The sequence below is a fragment of the Zonotrichia leucophrys genome, chromosome 7, assembly GCF_028769735.1.
Source record: "Zonotrichia leucophrys gambelii isolate GWCS_2022_RI chromosome 7, RI_Zleu_2.0, whole genome shotgun sequence".
In the NCBI taxonomy this organism is placed as follows: domain Eukaryota; kingdom Metazoa; phylum Chordata; class Aves; order Passeriformes; family Passerellidae; genus Zonotrichia; species Zonotrichia leucophrys.
This window is the reverse complement of record NC_088177.1, coordinates 12,612,768-12,625,801: the sequence shown is the minus strand read 5'-3', so window position 1 is coordinate 12,625,801 and position 13,034 is coordinate 12,612,768. Positions and strand designations below refer to the sequence as shown.

The 13,034-nt window shown below is 41.0% G+C and overlaps 1 protein-coding gene across 35 annotated transcripts in view; it reads left to right on the top strand.

Moving 5' to 3' along the window:
* The window catches only part of MAP2 (microtubule associated protein 2), a 223,801-nt gene that overhangs the window by 25,226 nt on the left and 185,541 nt on the right, over positions 1–13,034 (top strand). Inside the window, exon 1 of one of the 35 annotated variants that reach the window (XM_064717847.1) lies at positions 3,905–4,053. The exons of the other annotated variants lie outside the window; for them this stretch is intronic. The gene's annotated coding sequence lies outside the window, so the exon portion shown is untranslated. Of the gene's footprint in view, positions 1–3,904; positions 4,054–13,034 lie in introns of those variants that run through there. 35 annotated transcript variants of the gene reach the window in all.

Here is a 13,034-nt window from a genome sequence, read left to right as displayed (position 1 = left end):
GACCCGTGGTGATTCATAACTGGATGAGATGTTTAATTTCTTGCTGGCAGGTTAGGAATTTTTCCTGTAGTTTGTACCCTCTCTTGTTAGGCCTTCTCTGCAGGTTTAGCATTGACTTGCCCCTGTGCAGGGATGAGATGCTTGCTGGCAGCAACTGCATAGTTTGTGTGTGCAGGTTTGAGTGCTTGTCCTGAAAAGGCTGGCAGAGTCAGATGGAATTCTTAGGTTTCACTGTCTGACCAAAAGTTGACGGTGATTTGTTCAAAGATATTCTGACTGCTTAGTTACATATTTTATTTTTAGAGGGTTGCAGTCACTTCAAGTGAGGGATCATAAACAGCTAAAATGTGTTCCTTTTCCAGACTGTTACATAACTAAAAGGATTGCATGACACTAGACCAACCTCTCCAGCCCCTGAGATGCTTTTGCTGCACAGAGACTCAAGTTTGTTTTCAGAAGCTAGTAAGGGTTTTGCCTTTCGCTCAGGCTCAGTTTTCTCAGTCACTTAGTGAAGTTTTACTATGTTTTCTTCTTGGTAGGGAGTGCCATCACTGAGAGTTCAAATGCTTACTCCTTTTTGTGTGAGAAATGTAGTCTGTCACAGCAAGCAGTGTGGGTAGACCTGAACTCTGCATTACCACTGCATTTCTGGGAAATTCCATAGCAGTGGTGGAATGTGTCATTGGGAGCTACTGTGCTATTTCCTAGTAAGATGTAGCTCTAAGCTGGAGTTGTATCCATGAAATACTTTTGTTCAGATGTAAGACACTGCATCAGGGTGTTTCTTGCTCTCAAAACAGAAGTGAAGCATTGAATCTGCAAAATGCTTCACAATGGGAACAGAGGTCTCACTGCAAGGTAAGTTAAGAGCAAAGGTTTGACAAAGTAAATCAGACTTTTTGGTAAGCGTCTTATATGTGGTTTTGGGAGTGCCACTCTGCAGAATTGCAGTGCTTTCCTGTCTCAGTTGCACACAGGTGCATTGTTTTTAGCTGAAACATGCTACAGTCCACCCTTCTGACAGATGAGCTCTGGAATCACAGCTAAGTATGACTAGGGCATGTGGTCAGTTTGAGGTTCGCCAGTGTAAAACCAACATTGATATGTACTGTAATGAATCCAGTAGGTGATTAAGGGGACAGTGAGGTTTGAGGAGAGACACAGAGGAAGATGTTTTTCTTCTACCTGGCAAGAGGGCAGGTTATTCAGGAGTTTCAGTGCTGCCTTTTGCTACCTTGTGGGTAAGGAGGGTGTAGAACAGGTGCTGCCAAACTTTTCTTGAAGTGAATGATGAAGGAGCCAGGGCAAAGGATGCAAGTTGAAACAGGGCATATTCCAGGTAGGTCTAAAAACACCCTTTTGTATCATGAGAGTGGTCAAACCCTGAAACAAGAAACACTGAGGGGTTGTACACTCTTTAGTCACAGAGGTATTTTGAAGCTCAGCTGGATGAAGTCTGGGTGAACTGCTTGGGATAGGTACAGAGACAAGAGACCTCAGGAGGCCCATCCAGCCTGTGTCATTCTGTGATTCTAGATCTGTGTGAAGGCTGTGGCCTCTTAAATGGAAACTGAGGAGGAGGATCAGATGTGCTTGAGAGTAGTCAGCTCTTGTGTGACTCATGGGTTGAGTTCTGGTATTGACTGAGTGTTACAGGTACAGTAAAGCAGGTGTGCAAGTCCTCCTCCCATACTGGCTCATGCTCTGTTGCCATTCTGGTTTGGAGGGTTTGCTGTAAGCTGTTAACAATAATTTTGTGTAATTAAATACCTATTATTAGTAGATATTTAGAATAGAGACCTGATAGGTAAAGGCCTTGTCAAGCATCTAAAGGGGAAGAAATGATGCCTTAAGTTTCAGCTTTCATATTTTTCAGATCCTGTGCTGCCTAGGGGTGTAGCTCTGAGCTTCATAGTAAGTGCCAGTAGACAACACAATCCTTTTCTAGCTTAAGACCAAGGACCACCATTACAAGCTTCAGGCCAAGAGCAAACAAGGAGATGGGACTTCATAACCTGAAACTGTAACTGGACAATTAACTCCAATATGCAAATGGACCAAAACTTGTGTGAGACCTCATGACTGGTTGTGCATTTTGTGACCATTTTGGATCTATCTTGGGTGTAGCCCTGGCCAGGCTCTTGTACTGCCCAAGGTGTATCCTTTAAGGCCTTTCACTAAATACCTACTTGATTTCCTTTAGCTCTGTCTAGTCTCTCTGCTCCAGGTTCAGTCTCTCAAGGCATCAGATGAGGTGGAGTTGTGAGGAACAGCAAAGAAACATCAGCAGGTGTACAAAACTAGCAGAGTAGCTTTCTGAAGCAGGCTAGGCTTTTTCCACTCCTGTACTTGTATACCCTAGCTGCTTATTAAAAGGAACCCCTCTATGTGATGTTCCTGGCCTGGCAAAGAGTCTTTTTTAAGTGCCGGGGAAAGAAAGAGCTGTAAGCTTTTCCTCAAGAGAGGGGGCACAGCAGCCCAAATGGGTCATCAGAAAATCAGAGCAAAGATAGGAAGAGGGTGGTTTTGTTTACAACACTTAACAATTTGCCTGCTGAACCACCACATGCTCCATGGGCAATTCATGGCCAGAATAGCTGATTCTGCACAGCAGCTATTCTGTCTAAGCATCACAATGTGTCCTAATTGTAGCTTGCTTTTTTCCTCCTTTGGCTAGTCTGTGGGCAACAAATGTTTCTACCAAGATCAAGCTGCTGGCTGTTTTTATAACTTGTGCCAAGGTTACATGTCTTCTGCCTGGTTAAGTCTGACTTTTATGAGGTAGGATGTGAAAAGTGAATGAACCTGGGAGAAAAACAGGAGCAATACCAGCTTCTGGCTTGTGTCTCAACACCATCTTGGGAATCTGCTGTAGAAATATTTAGACGAAAAATATCTTTCTTTAACAATTGGAAACATCTTTCAGAAGCTCTTAAAATATGTTTGAGATAAACAGCACCTTTTATTTGTGGCTAATATCAGATTTTTTTTATTTATTGAGATTTACTGCTTTCACAGTGATCTCTTCATTCCAGTGCATTGCTGTGCTTGGGCTCCCTGCCAGGTCTGAGCCCTGCACAGTATCCCTTAGCAAATGAATATGGCATGGGAACATTTGAACATGGGTTTGTGTGACCATCACTCTAACAGCAGAATTTCTCTGACCCCTGAAATTTTATCTGGTAGGTTCAGATCAGACAAAATGAGTCAGTATAATTTCCCTGGTGCTGAAAGCTTCACATGCACTGCAAAATGGAGTGTGAGATAATCTACCATAATGTATTTGCTGAACAAATCTCCTTGCTTCTCTGTCTTGGGGAAGTGTCACAGTGATAATGCTCTAGGTACATTTGCTTTCCATCTGTCTTGGTGAGTGGGAAAGGGAGATGGAGTAGCAGATGTAAACTTTGTTTTCTGGGTCTCACAGGCAGCATTACCTGAAAGGCAGTTTATTGTTTAACAACTCAGGGGCTGTACCACTTTATCTTTCTCAGTAATAGTATATTTTTGGGGAGTAAAATGTTTGTTTGTTTCTGCTGTCCCAGTGTTATTACTACACATTAAAGCTGGATGTGTCTTTTGCATTTGTATTTACTAGATGGATCACACATAGACAAAGAAACCAAAGCCAGCCAAACCGACAAGAAAATGAAAACATCTGTGTCTGGGTAGAGAGGTTTCATTAGTTCTCCCCTGTGGTCTCTTTCTTATCCCGCTAACATTGCTTTGGTCAGTATCAAAGCAACCTACCTTGTAGTTTCCCAGATATGTATTTGGGCATTGCCCCAGCCAGCAGCTGTGGTGTGTGAATTGTTTGTGTGGGAGGGTTGGGAGGTGCTTGTGAGCCTGGATCTCAGCCTTCATCTCCCTGCAGGAGCAGCTGGGAGCTGTGCTGCTCCCTTGGGAGAGCTGGGGTGTGTTTGGTGGCTTTAGATCAGAAAATCCTCAGAAGTTCTTACAGGATTTCTGATGCACCATGATTCAGATGAGGTCCTGATTTCATCTGGGGCTCCATGTCATGTCTAGTATGAAAAAAAAATATTTTCATACTTGGTGAGTTGTTGCATACCACTAAGCTTTTCTTAACAGGGTAATTTTATTTCCATTGATATTTACTATATTAAGGCACAAAAAGAACAGTGTACTGCAGCCAGTAAAATTGGTCTGTGAATGGTAAACAAAACATAATTTTTTAATGTCATGATACTAAATTAATTGCATCTGTGTGAAATAATCCTTTATTTCCTGTATTGCTGTTTCTCGTTTGCTATTTCTTTCCTGCTGTTAAATGCTTAGTCAGGTGTGGTAGCTTTGTTTCACTGCCTTTCTACAACAGGTGAGGCGTGTGCAGGAAATAATGAGCAATGAGTGCTCATTTGCTTTAGGATTTGTGTTTGCTTGCACAATTAAATATGTTCTAAAAGGCTGAAATACCTAGTATATTCTTGCTCCCACTACAAAGGAACACATGCTGCTTACATGTTTAAAAATCATTATTTAGGGCTGACTGAATGACAAATTTCTTCCCCCATACTGGGTAAAAGTCTGAAAATATAGAGTGTTTATTACAAAAATACCCTGTAGAGCTACTGATGGCTTAGATTTACAGTCCTTTAGAATGTTACTGATACCTTAAATAAACTGTGTGACTGCACAGCTAAACATATATTCTGCTGATAAACATATTTTTAGATGTTGATGTTCTTGACTAGGACTGACAGAACTGCACCAAATATAAATCCCAAATTTGTGAGGAGATTTATTGTCTAAGGTGATAGATAATTTTCTTGGGGCCATTGTTGTTCTGATCTTCTTGGAGCCATAATACATGAAGCCCGTTGGGTTTAAGGGTGTAAATATTGCTGTAAATGAGGCAATAATACAATTCCTGTGAGAAACCTGATGGATAGCTGATGATCATTAATCAGTACTTTTTTCCTTATTTCTAAACAGAGTGGAGAACAAAGGTGAGTGTCTATCAAATGAGTACAGAAATTGTTGTTAATCCTTCTGAAGTGCTTTGTGGTGGTAATGAAAGCTGCACACACAATTAAAAAGAACCAAAAATAAGTATTTGTCCAGATGAGAAGTCATGAGGAAGAGATAAACAAGGCAACATTAATGGGGCTGTCAGAATTGTCTGTAAGCCAAAAGAGCAGAGAATAAAATCAGTCTAGATTTCAGCAGCTAATTCAGGATGCAACATCACTGAGGGCAGCAAGCCCCAGATTTTATCAGTATTCAGGGTATGTTCTGATATGTCCCAGACTATGTATTTATGTACTGTTTTTCTTACTGAACTGGAAGATGTTTAGCTCCATGTGGAAATCTTAGTGTGTGCAGAGAATTGTCAAATGGAGTCTGTGGAGTTTCAGCAAGGCTGAGAAATGTTTCAGTGTGATTGTGGAAATTGGGACTTAAGTTTTCCTGTGGCTTAAGGCATGCTGGAACTAAGTGTCCTTGCTACAAAACTGTTTAGCAGGAACTGTGTGTGTGTGCTGCAAGGCAGCATAATTACGTGTGGCCAGATGTTGTTCTGGACATCAGACTTGGGCATGGATGGAGGAGAGCTGAACTCTGATTCATCCAGAGTCACTGCTGTGCCCTGCTGTCCCCACACATCAGTGAAGTATCTGCTCTGTTGTCCCCAACCTGCACCTGTCCTTCCCTTTAAGGAGGACATTTCCCTTTCAAGGGCTGCAGAAGGTGGATTCTCCCCTGAGCTGGTCTTGCTGTCAGAAGGGCTGGAAATGAGGAATTTTGGCTAATGGTACTGATCAAGGAGTGGGCTGGAGCAGCTCCAGTGTTAATAGCAGCGCTGTGAACTCTGCCCCAAATGACTGAGGACCAGGTGTGAGGTGTTTGTGTTAGCCTTGGTGGGTAATGAGGTATGATGTCCTACCAGCTGCTCGCTGCCCTGTACCATAGCCATTCTCTCAAATTAACCCTTGTGGTGCATCTTTCTACTGAAATCATTCCTTGTCAGAGGACCTGCAGTAGCTGTTTCCCTTCTGCATTGAAATTTTTCACCCTTTCCTCTCTGGACTATTTTGTTTATTTGGTTGGATTTTCTTGTTATGATGTCTCCCTATTCCAGTCCCTTCCTTCCCACAGTGTTGGTTTTTTGGTCCCATCCTGTTGAATAGTCCTGGCATTCCACAGGCTGAGAAACACAGCACATGGCTGGATGGTCCTGAAAAGAGAGGTCAAAGAGTAATAAATGATGCACAGCAGCCTAAATATGCCAGACAGCTGTGGACACTTTATGATGGACTTTATAATGTCCAAAGAGGACATTTATGATGTTATGATGTTTTTAACCTATTGCAGGGTCTGATTAAATTTTTTAGTCTAGAACAATTGATATTTTATCTGCATTTGAAAGGGGAACACTTTCCCCTTCAGACACTGCATTGAGTTCCTCGTGATCTTTACATCACGTACTTGCCTGAAATTGTTGACATCACCAGACACAGTATATGCTGGCAAACAAGGATGCTTTTTAAAAAAAATGTAAATCAGGCCAGTCTGATAGTTACATTTTAAGGGTGAGGAGAAAAAGGCAGTGAGACATCTGGGATTTAATCCCCTTATCATTGTTTTTGTGCCAGTGGGAGCTAGATAAGGAGTCAGGTTTTCAGGGCCAGCTGGTGAAAAGTTGTGTGCATGACTGGGCTGTTGCTGGGCTTTGCTTTGCACTGCCACAGCTAGTTTTGCTTGTGCACGTGCCACATGGGTGTGTGCTGGCCAAGAGCACCTTCTAATCAAAAACCAGCCCAGTTCCAAAGCTGGCATCAGCAGTGACAGGCTCCTTTCCTGCACAGTGGAAGGCAGAGCTCCACAGTATGCAGCAGATGTTGCCCACTGGATGGCAGATGCATTTAAAATCAGTTGTAACACTGGATTTGGGATTTTGCAAGTTAAGTAGAACAAGAACACATGCTATTTGATGGTCTGTGTGCTTTAAGAGAGAGAACTGTATTTTTTGACTGACTGAAGTTCTGTGAAAGAAGTCTTGGAGTCTGGAGAAATAGGACACTAAATTACACCTGGGTGCTTGAAAGACAGGTTTAGTGTCCTTGTTTTGTAAATAAACTCCACGTGGGTGATTGTATGTACCTGCTTTGCTCTGTGGTGCAAAGATCCCCAATGTTGTCCAAGTCCAAGAAGTGGGCATGTAAATGAAGTGAAGACAATTAGGTTGTGAACAAACATTGCACTGTTGCAGCTGTAGAGCTGCTGGGGTGTCAGATGTGTTTCTGGTCCCTGTGATCAGAGCAGCCACGCTGCATTCTGTCACACAGGCCTCTATTCTGGTGTATTGTGCTGCCAGAGTGACTTGGTGGCAGTGAGGTAACTGGGGGCAGCTGTGGGAAGGTCTGTGAAAGTTGGGAAATTATTTTGATTGTGTTCCAGACCCAACTTTTGAGGTCATATGGGTGTCAATGTAGATTATGTTCCAGTAGCTGTGCTCTGGTTTGGTTTTTTTTTTTTTTTAATTTTTTTTAAATTTTTTCTGTTAGTTTTGGAGGTGTATGCTGCACGTATGGGGAGAAGGCCAGGCAAACGTCAATGTCAGTCATTTTTGGGAACTGAGAAACAGTCTGTACTGGTACATTGTATTATTTCTCTGAAATAACACCTAAACTGAAATCCAACTTCTTAAAGAGTAATGTGCTGGGAAGACCATTTGAAGGTGTAAAGAGTGGCTGAAAACCAGGGCATTTGCAGTACACAATGCTCTTCTCACCAAGGCCTTGAGGTGGAATGGTGGTGTGGCATTCTGCCGCTACTTCTGTTTATTTTATCTTTTCAGGCATCTGTTGTTCCTTTGAAATATTTTAACTGTGTCCTTTTGAAGTATCATTTTGGTGATAGGTGGAAATGAGCATGCTGTAACATATTGTGGCTGCCTGAATGGCTGAGTGGCTGTGTTGATGGAAAATGATGGAAGGATCAAGTCCCAAGCATATCATAGAGGCAAAACCCCTGGGTGTTGCAGAAAAGCACAGAACATAAAAGAAGTTATCACTTAAATGTATAAAGTATAAGATAAATACACTTCTAAGAGATGTCTTATCTTTCCTTATATTGCTTCTCATTTGAGAATGGGAAGGAAAAATGTGGTCAGGTTCCCAGCTCTTCAGTGCCTGCTTTGAGGAATATCTGGTTCTTTCTGCTGCACTGTGAGGGTGGAGTGCCCTGCTGTGTCCTCACCTCTTGCCAGCCTGGTAGAGATGCCATGAAAAAGAAGGTTGAGGAGTCATTGTGACCATCCCTGCCACCCTGCCATTGTACTGCATGGAGATATTTTCCTTTCTATTATGCTGCTGTATAATATACTGAAAATTCTCATAGGGGAAAAAAATCCCAACCAAAGTACTGACATCTTTTATAGTTTCAAAACATTCCTTTGGGATAGAGGGCATGACAGTTGTGAAACATCTCTTTGTGGTGAATTCAGTGGCGTCAAAACAAAGTGAAAAGAACAGAAGGAGTGAATAAAATGCCTTTCCCCAGAAGGCTGCTGTTTGCAAAGGAAACTCTTGTGATGTATTGAACATGGAGATATTAATCTCCTTTTAATATTGTGATATGTTTAAGAGAAGAAAGAGAGAGATTTCCATTAGGGAAAATTGAGATCTGTGGAGTAATTGCCAGGAATGGAATATAAACTAGAAAACAGAAATCTACATCTGATCTGCACAAAACTGAAATGATGGGGAATGTTGTCATGTTATCACAGGAGATAATTTAGAGAAGAATCGAAAATATTTGTGTCCAGTGGACAAATTTCAGAAGTAGTATTTTATTATTTATTTTGTAATATGAGTTCTTTTTTCTACAGCAGCAGGTATTAGTGAATATCTTCATTAAGTGTTACCATATAGCATTGTTGCAGAAACTAATTTTAATTTTATGTACCATAATGAGGATGGCTTGTATAATAGAAGCAAACATTCAAAATGATGGAAAGCTTTCACTACTGGAATTTAGAAGAAATATTTTAAATTTATTTTTCTTTGTTTCTCCCGAACTGCTTGCACACTGTTTGCAGTTTGAAATTCCAAATGTTTCTGTGTGTGATCAAAGGAAATCAAGTGATCCTGAAGGATAAAGGAGACTTGACTCAAAATGGAAAGCTTTTTGCTGTTTTTATCTCATACATTTTCCCAAGACTTTACCTGTTTTAATCTGCAGGCAAGACATAATTGAAAAAGAGTATGTTCCCATGATTGTTTCATTAATCATGTTAAAATTAGATTTACCAAAAAATTCATCCTCTTGTATTTGCCTAAAAGTTTTAAATATGTAAATGCACAATAAGCCTATTCTGGACAACACAGAAGAGGTAATATTTTTTATGACAGCTATCAAGGCAGCTCTATTAATTAGCCTTCTCCATTACAGCAGGAAAATACTGAGATATTGATTTTTGTTTTTCCCATGGCATCTACAAAATGAGTGTATTGTGCATTTTGTCAAAAGGATACTTGCAAGCACTGATGTTGTTTTTAAAATAATAATAAACAGAATTATTCCTTTTTTGCTGGAAAACAACATTGAAGGTCATGTTACTGTCAAAGAGACCCTAATATGAAAACATTTATTTCCCCTTGTAACATGCAGTTTGAGTGATCAGCTGTAGTTATTCTGATTATTGTTCCTTAGCCGTTGTCTAAATGTTTAATGGTGAATATAATTTGTCTTTTGGAAATTACATATAGAATTTATAGGCTCCTCTTCCTCCCAGTGTAAAGCATAATTCAAATGTGTGTGCTTTCCTGCAAAATTAAGTAATGCGACAGTCTGATTCCTTGGTGTGGAACTTGTACTTTTGTAGAAGGATAAGGCTCTGGAAACTTATGGTGAGGTATTTGCAATGAGAGAATGAAATCCAATGACATTTTTGTTGTGTTAAATGCCATTGTAAGATAAATATCACCAGTGCAACATCTTTTAAATTGGAAGATTGCTGCTTTAAAATTAGTGAAGTATTATAAAGAAAAACTGAAAACTTATTCTTGCAAGGTGGAGAAAAGAACAGAATTATCCACAAAATGGCTGAAGAATAACAGATTTAACTTAAATTTTTCCACAGAGTGATTTGTTACAGCCTTACATACCACCAGATTGCTGTTAAAAGTTTATTTGATAACAGGATTAGCCAGGCCACAAAGGCTTTTTCACTTTTATTTTCCTTCAGAGGCTATTGCTCCAAGAGAGAGCTGCCTTCCTGGGTGCTTTGTGCAGGTGAAAGTTGCTGCTGTGTGTTTAACTGGACAGCTGTGGTCTCTGCTCTTGTAAAATCCACAAGGATTTCCCAGGCATTTGGGAAGGGAGCAGCAGAAAGGATATCTTGTGGTTCTTCTATAATATTTATATATGTAGTATCTATCTTTATCTCTGCGTGTGCATGGTAACTCCTCAGTGGCTCATCCAAACTTGCTGCATGCAAGGTAAAAATCCTTCACACAATTTAGCAGCACATCTGAGCTTTTTTTCCTTCTCGGTGGCAGAAATTGCTTCTATTTTGCTTGATGAAAGAATATGGTCTACAAGACCCAGTTCTGGGTCATATTTTATGTCTCTCTAGTCCTGTTACCATCTTCAAAAGGCACAGAATATTAGAAGATGTACTTTTTTGGGGAGGAGGTGATTAGGAATTTGTATTCTGTGATCTGTACATGTTTTCAGCAATTCCTCCCCTAAAGCTAAGAAGTCTAAAAAATTGGTGTAACCTCAACCGTTATATTGGAGAGCGAGTGTAATTGTATCAATTTATTTTCTAATCTGACAGGAAAATAAATCCTTTAATGTATTCCCTATATGCCAAGTAAAGCAGGTCTTTTCTAAAGAAATCCTTGTTGTAGCAGCTTACTGAATAATTCACATGATTTCTGAGATAGGGATAGAGTATGTGGGTGAGTATTTTAAGTGATGGTTGGTGACCAGAACTGGTGTCCTGGACAGGTGTGAATGGTGAAAGCAAAGCTGTCAATTGATATAATTCGAGTTAACACTGTGTAAGATGATATGAATGGTTTCCTTGTAAAGATAAAACATGGAAGTGAAGAAAACCCTGAGCAACCACTGAGGTTTTATTTACCCATCTCTTATCCTTTAAGAAAAGGACAAGTACAAAAAAGGACAATTCCCTGATGGGGATGATGGGGTGCGTTCTCTTTGCTCGTCTCATTTACCTTGGTTGGTGTTTTATTTATGGTCCCGAGTGGGAAGCTGTGCTTTGGTTCTGTGCCTTGCCTTAAGGCAAGTACTTCCTGAGCAGATGGGAGTGACAGAAAGCACACAGGCTGTGGCCACACAACCAGCTCAGGTGTGCTGAACATCTGATGGTTGTGCTTGCCTGCAGCTCCACTCAGTTCTGCTGCAGCCGTGTCACACCTGCCTTGCTGTTGTGGTGGCCTCCTCTCTGTGCCTTGGCAAAGTAATTCCCCTGTGTTAACAGGATCTGTCCTCAGTACTCAAGGGACCTGCAGGTAACTGTAGGTGCTGAAGCTTTCTCTTACTAAGGGTATTCCAGATTTTGAATCAGACTTGACCAGATGTTCTCTCCTTAGGGCAGAATTATCCAGTTCTTTGGTTCAGTTACCATTATTGCTGGCATATTTGCCTTTGAGCTAGGGGCATTGCCAAGGAGGTTCTAGCCCTAAAGACATCATCAACTCAATGTACCCTTGTTTGTAACTCTGAGTGCATTTGACTTGAGTGATTTTTGCCAATTGCTGCACAGTCATTTGCTCTTTTAAATGTCCTTTCTTCCGTGGCCAAGTACAGAAGAGTCCTCTCTGAGGTATTTATAGCCATGTAGGGCTTTAGCACAGACAGACATTTTGCCTCTCTGGTGTGCACATCCCATGTCTGCCTGAGGACCATGGATGGCAGGACTTGGTTGCAGTCAGCTGATGGGGAAAGCAATTTTTGTATTGAACTATCACTGCTTATACCTTGAGCTTTGTAAGGTGGAAAGCTGAGATGAGACATTGGGACATAGGAGAGAAATTATGGAGTTCTTGTGCCTTATCTGTTGGATAGTGGTGATATTTCCCCTCAACTGTTACAGCACCTGGCTTACATCTGCTTCAGGATTTCTGGAAGCACTAGGAAACAAGTGCTGACAAGGACAAAAATTAGCTGGCCTTGTACCAGTGCACTGCTAATATATAAGTGGTGTAGAGGAAAGGTACTTGAGGATTGCAGGAAGATAGTGGGAAATGAGAGGAAAATGGGCAGAGCAATCTGCTGAGAAGGGAATGTTTAGGGAGAAGTCTTGGAATAGTGTAGTTTGTCCAGGTGGATGATGACAGCTATTTGAGCACTGACTATCCTAGCCAAAGACAGCTGATTTAAGCACTGACATAAGGTGGAGTAACCACCCATATCAAGGTTAGCTGACAGCACATGTGCTTCCTGATGTATTCTATGTTTTTATGTAGGGGCCATTAATTCTACAGTATTCCTGGGGTCTGTGTGTCTGGGTAAGATCTCACACTTAACACATGAAGGTAGCAAGTGGGAAAAATCCTAACACTTGGACAGAAGAGCCTGTATTTATTTGCTGTGTTTAGTTTTCAAACAATTTGTCACTCTGTAGGTTCTTGACTGCATGTCTTAAAGAGTGTCTGCCTCAATTAGTTTTTACCAAAAGTGTCCAGCTCACCAAAACCACTGTATGTCTCACTAATGGTACTCAAGAAGACTGGTGAAAGGATGATAGCAGGAATTGATTTGTCTGCTGAGAGATTGCAAAAGGCTGCACAGTAAATTGAGAGTGGTGAAAGGGAGGGAAAGTGTAAAGCATAAAGCCAGTACCGTGCTTTCAGAGAGAAACTGAAAATTGGATGATGTGACTTAGCAATAAGAAGAGTGAATTCTTCTGTGAAGAACTGCAAGCTCACTGTATCCAGCAGAGAAAGATTAGCTTCAGGTGTAGAAGGGGGCAGTGAGACTGCAGTCATTAAGTCAGGTTTTCTGCAGCTTCCATGATTTCTGGGCTCTATTCAGCAGAGTGA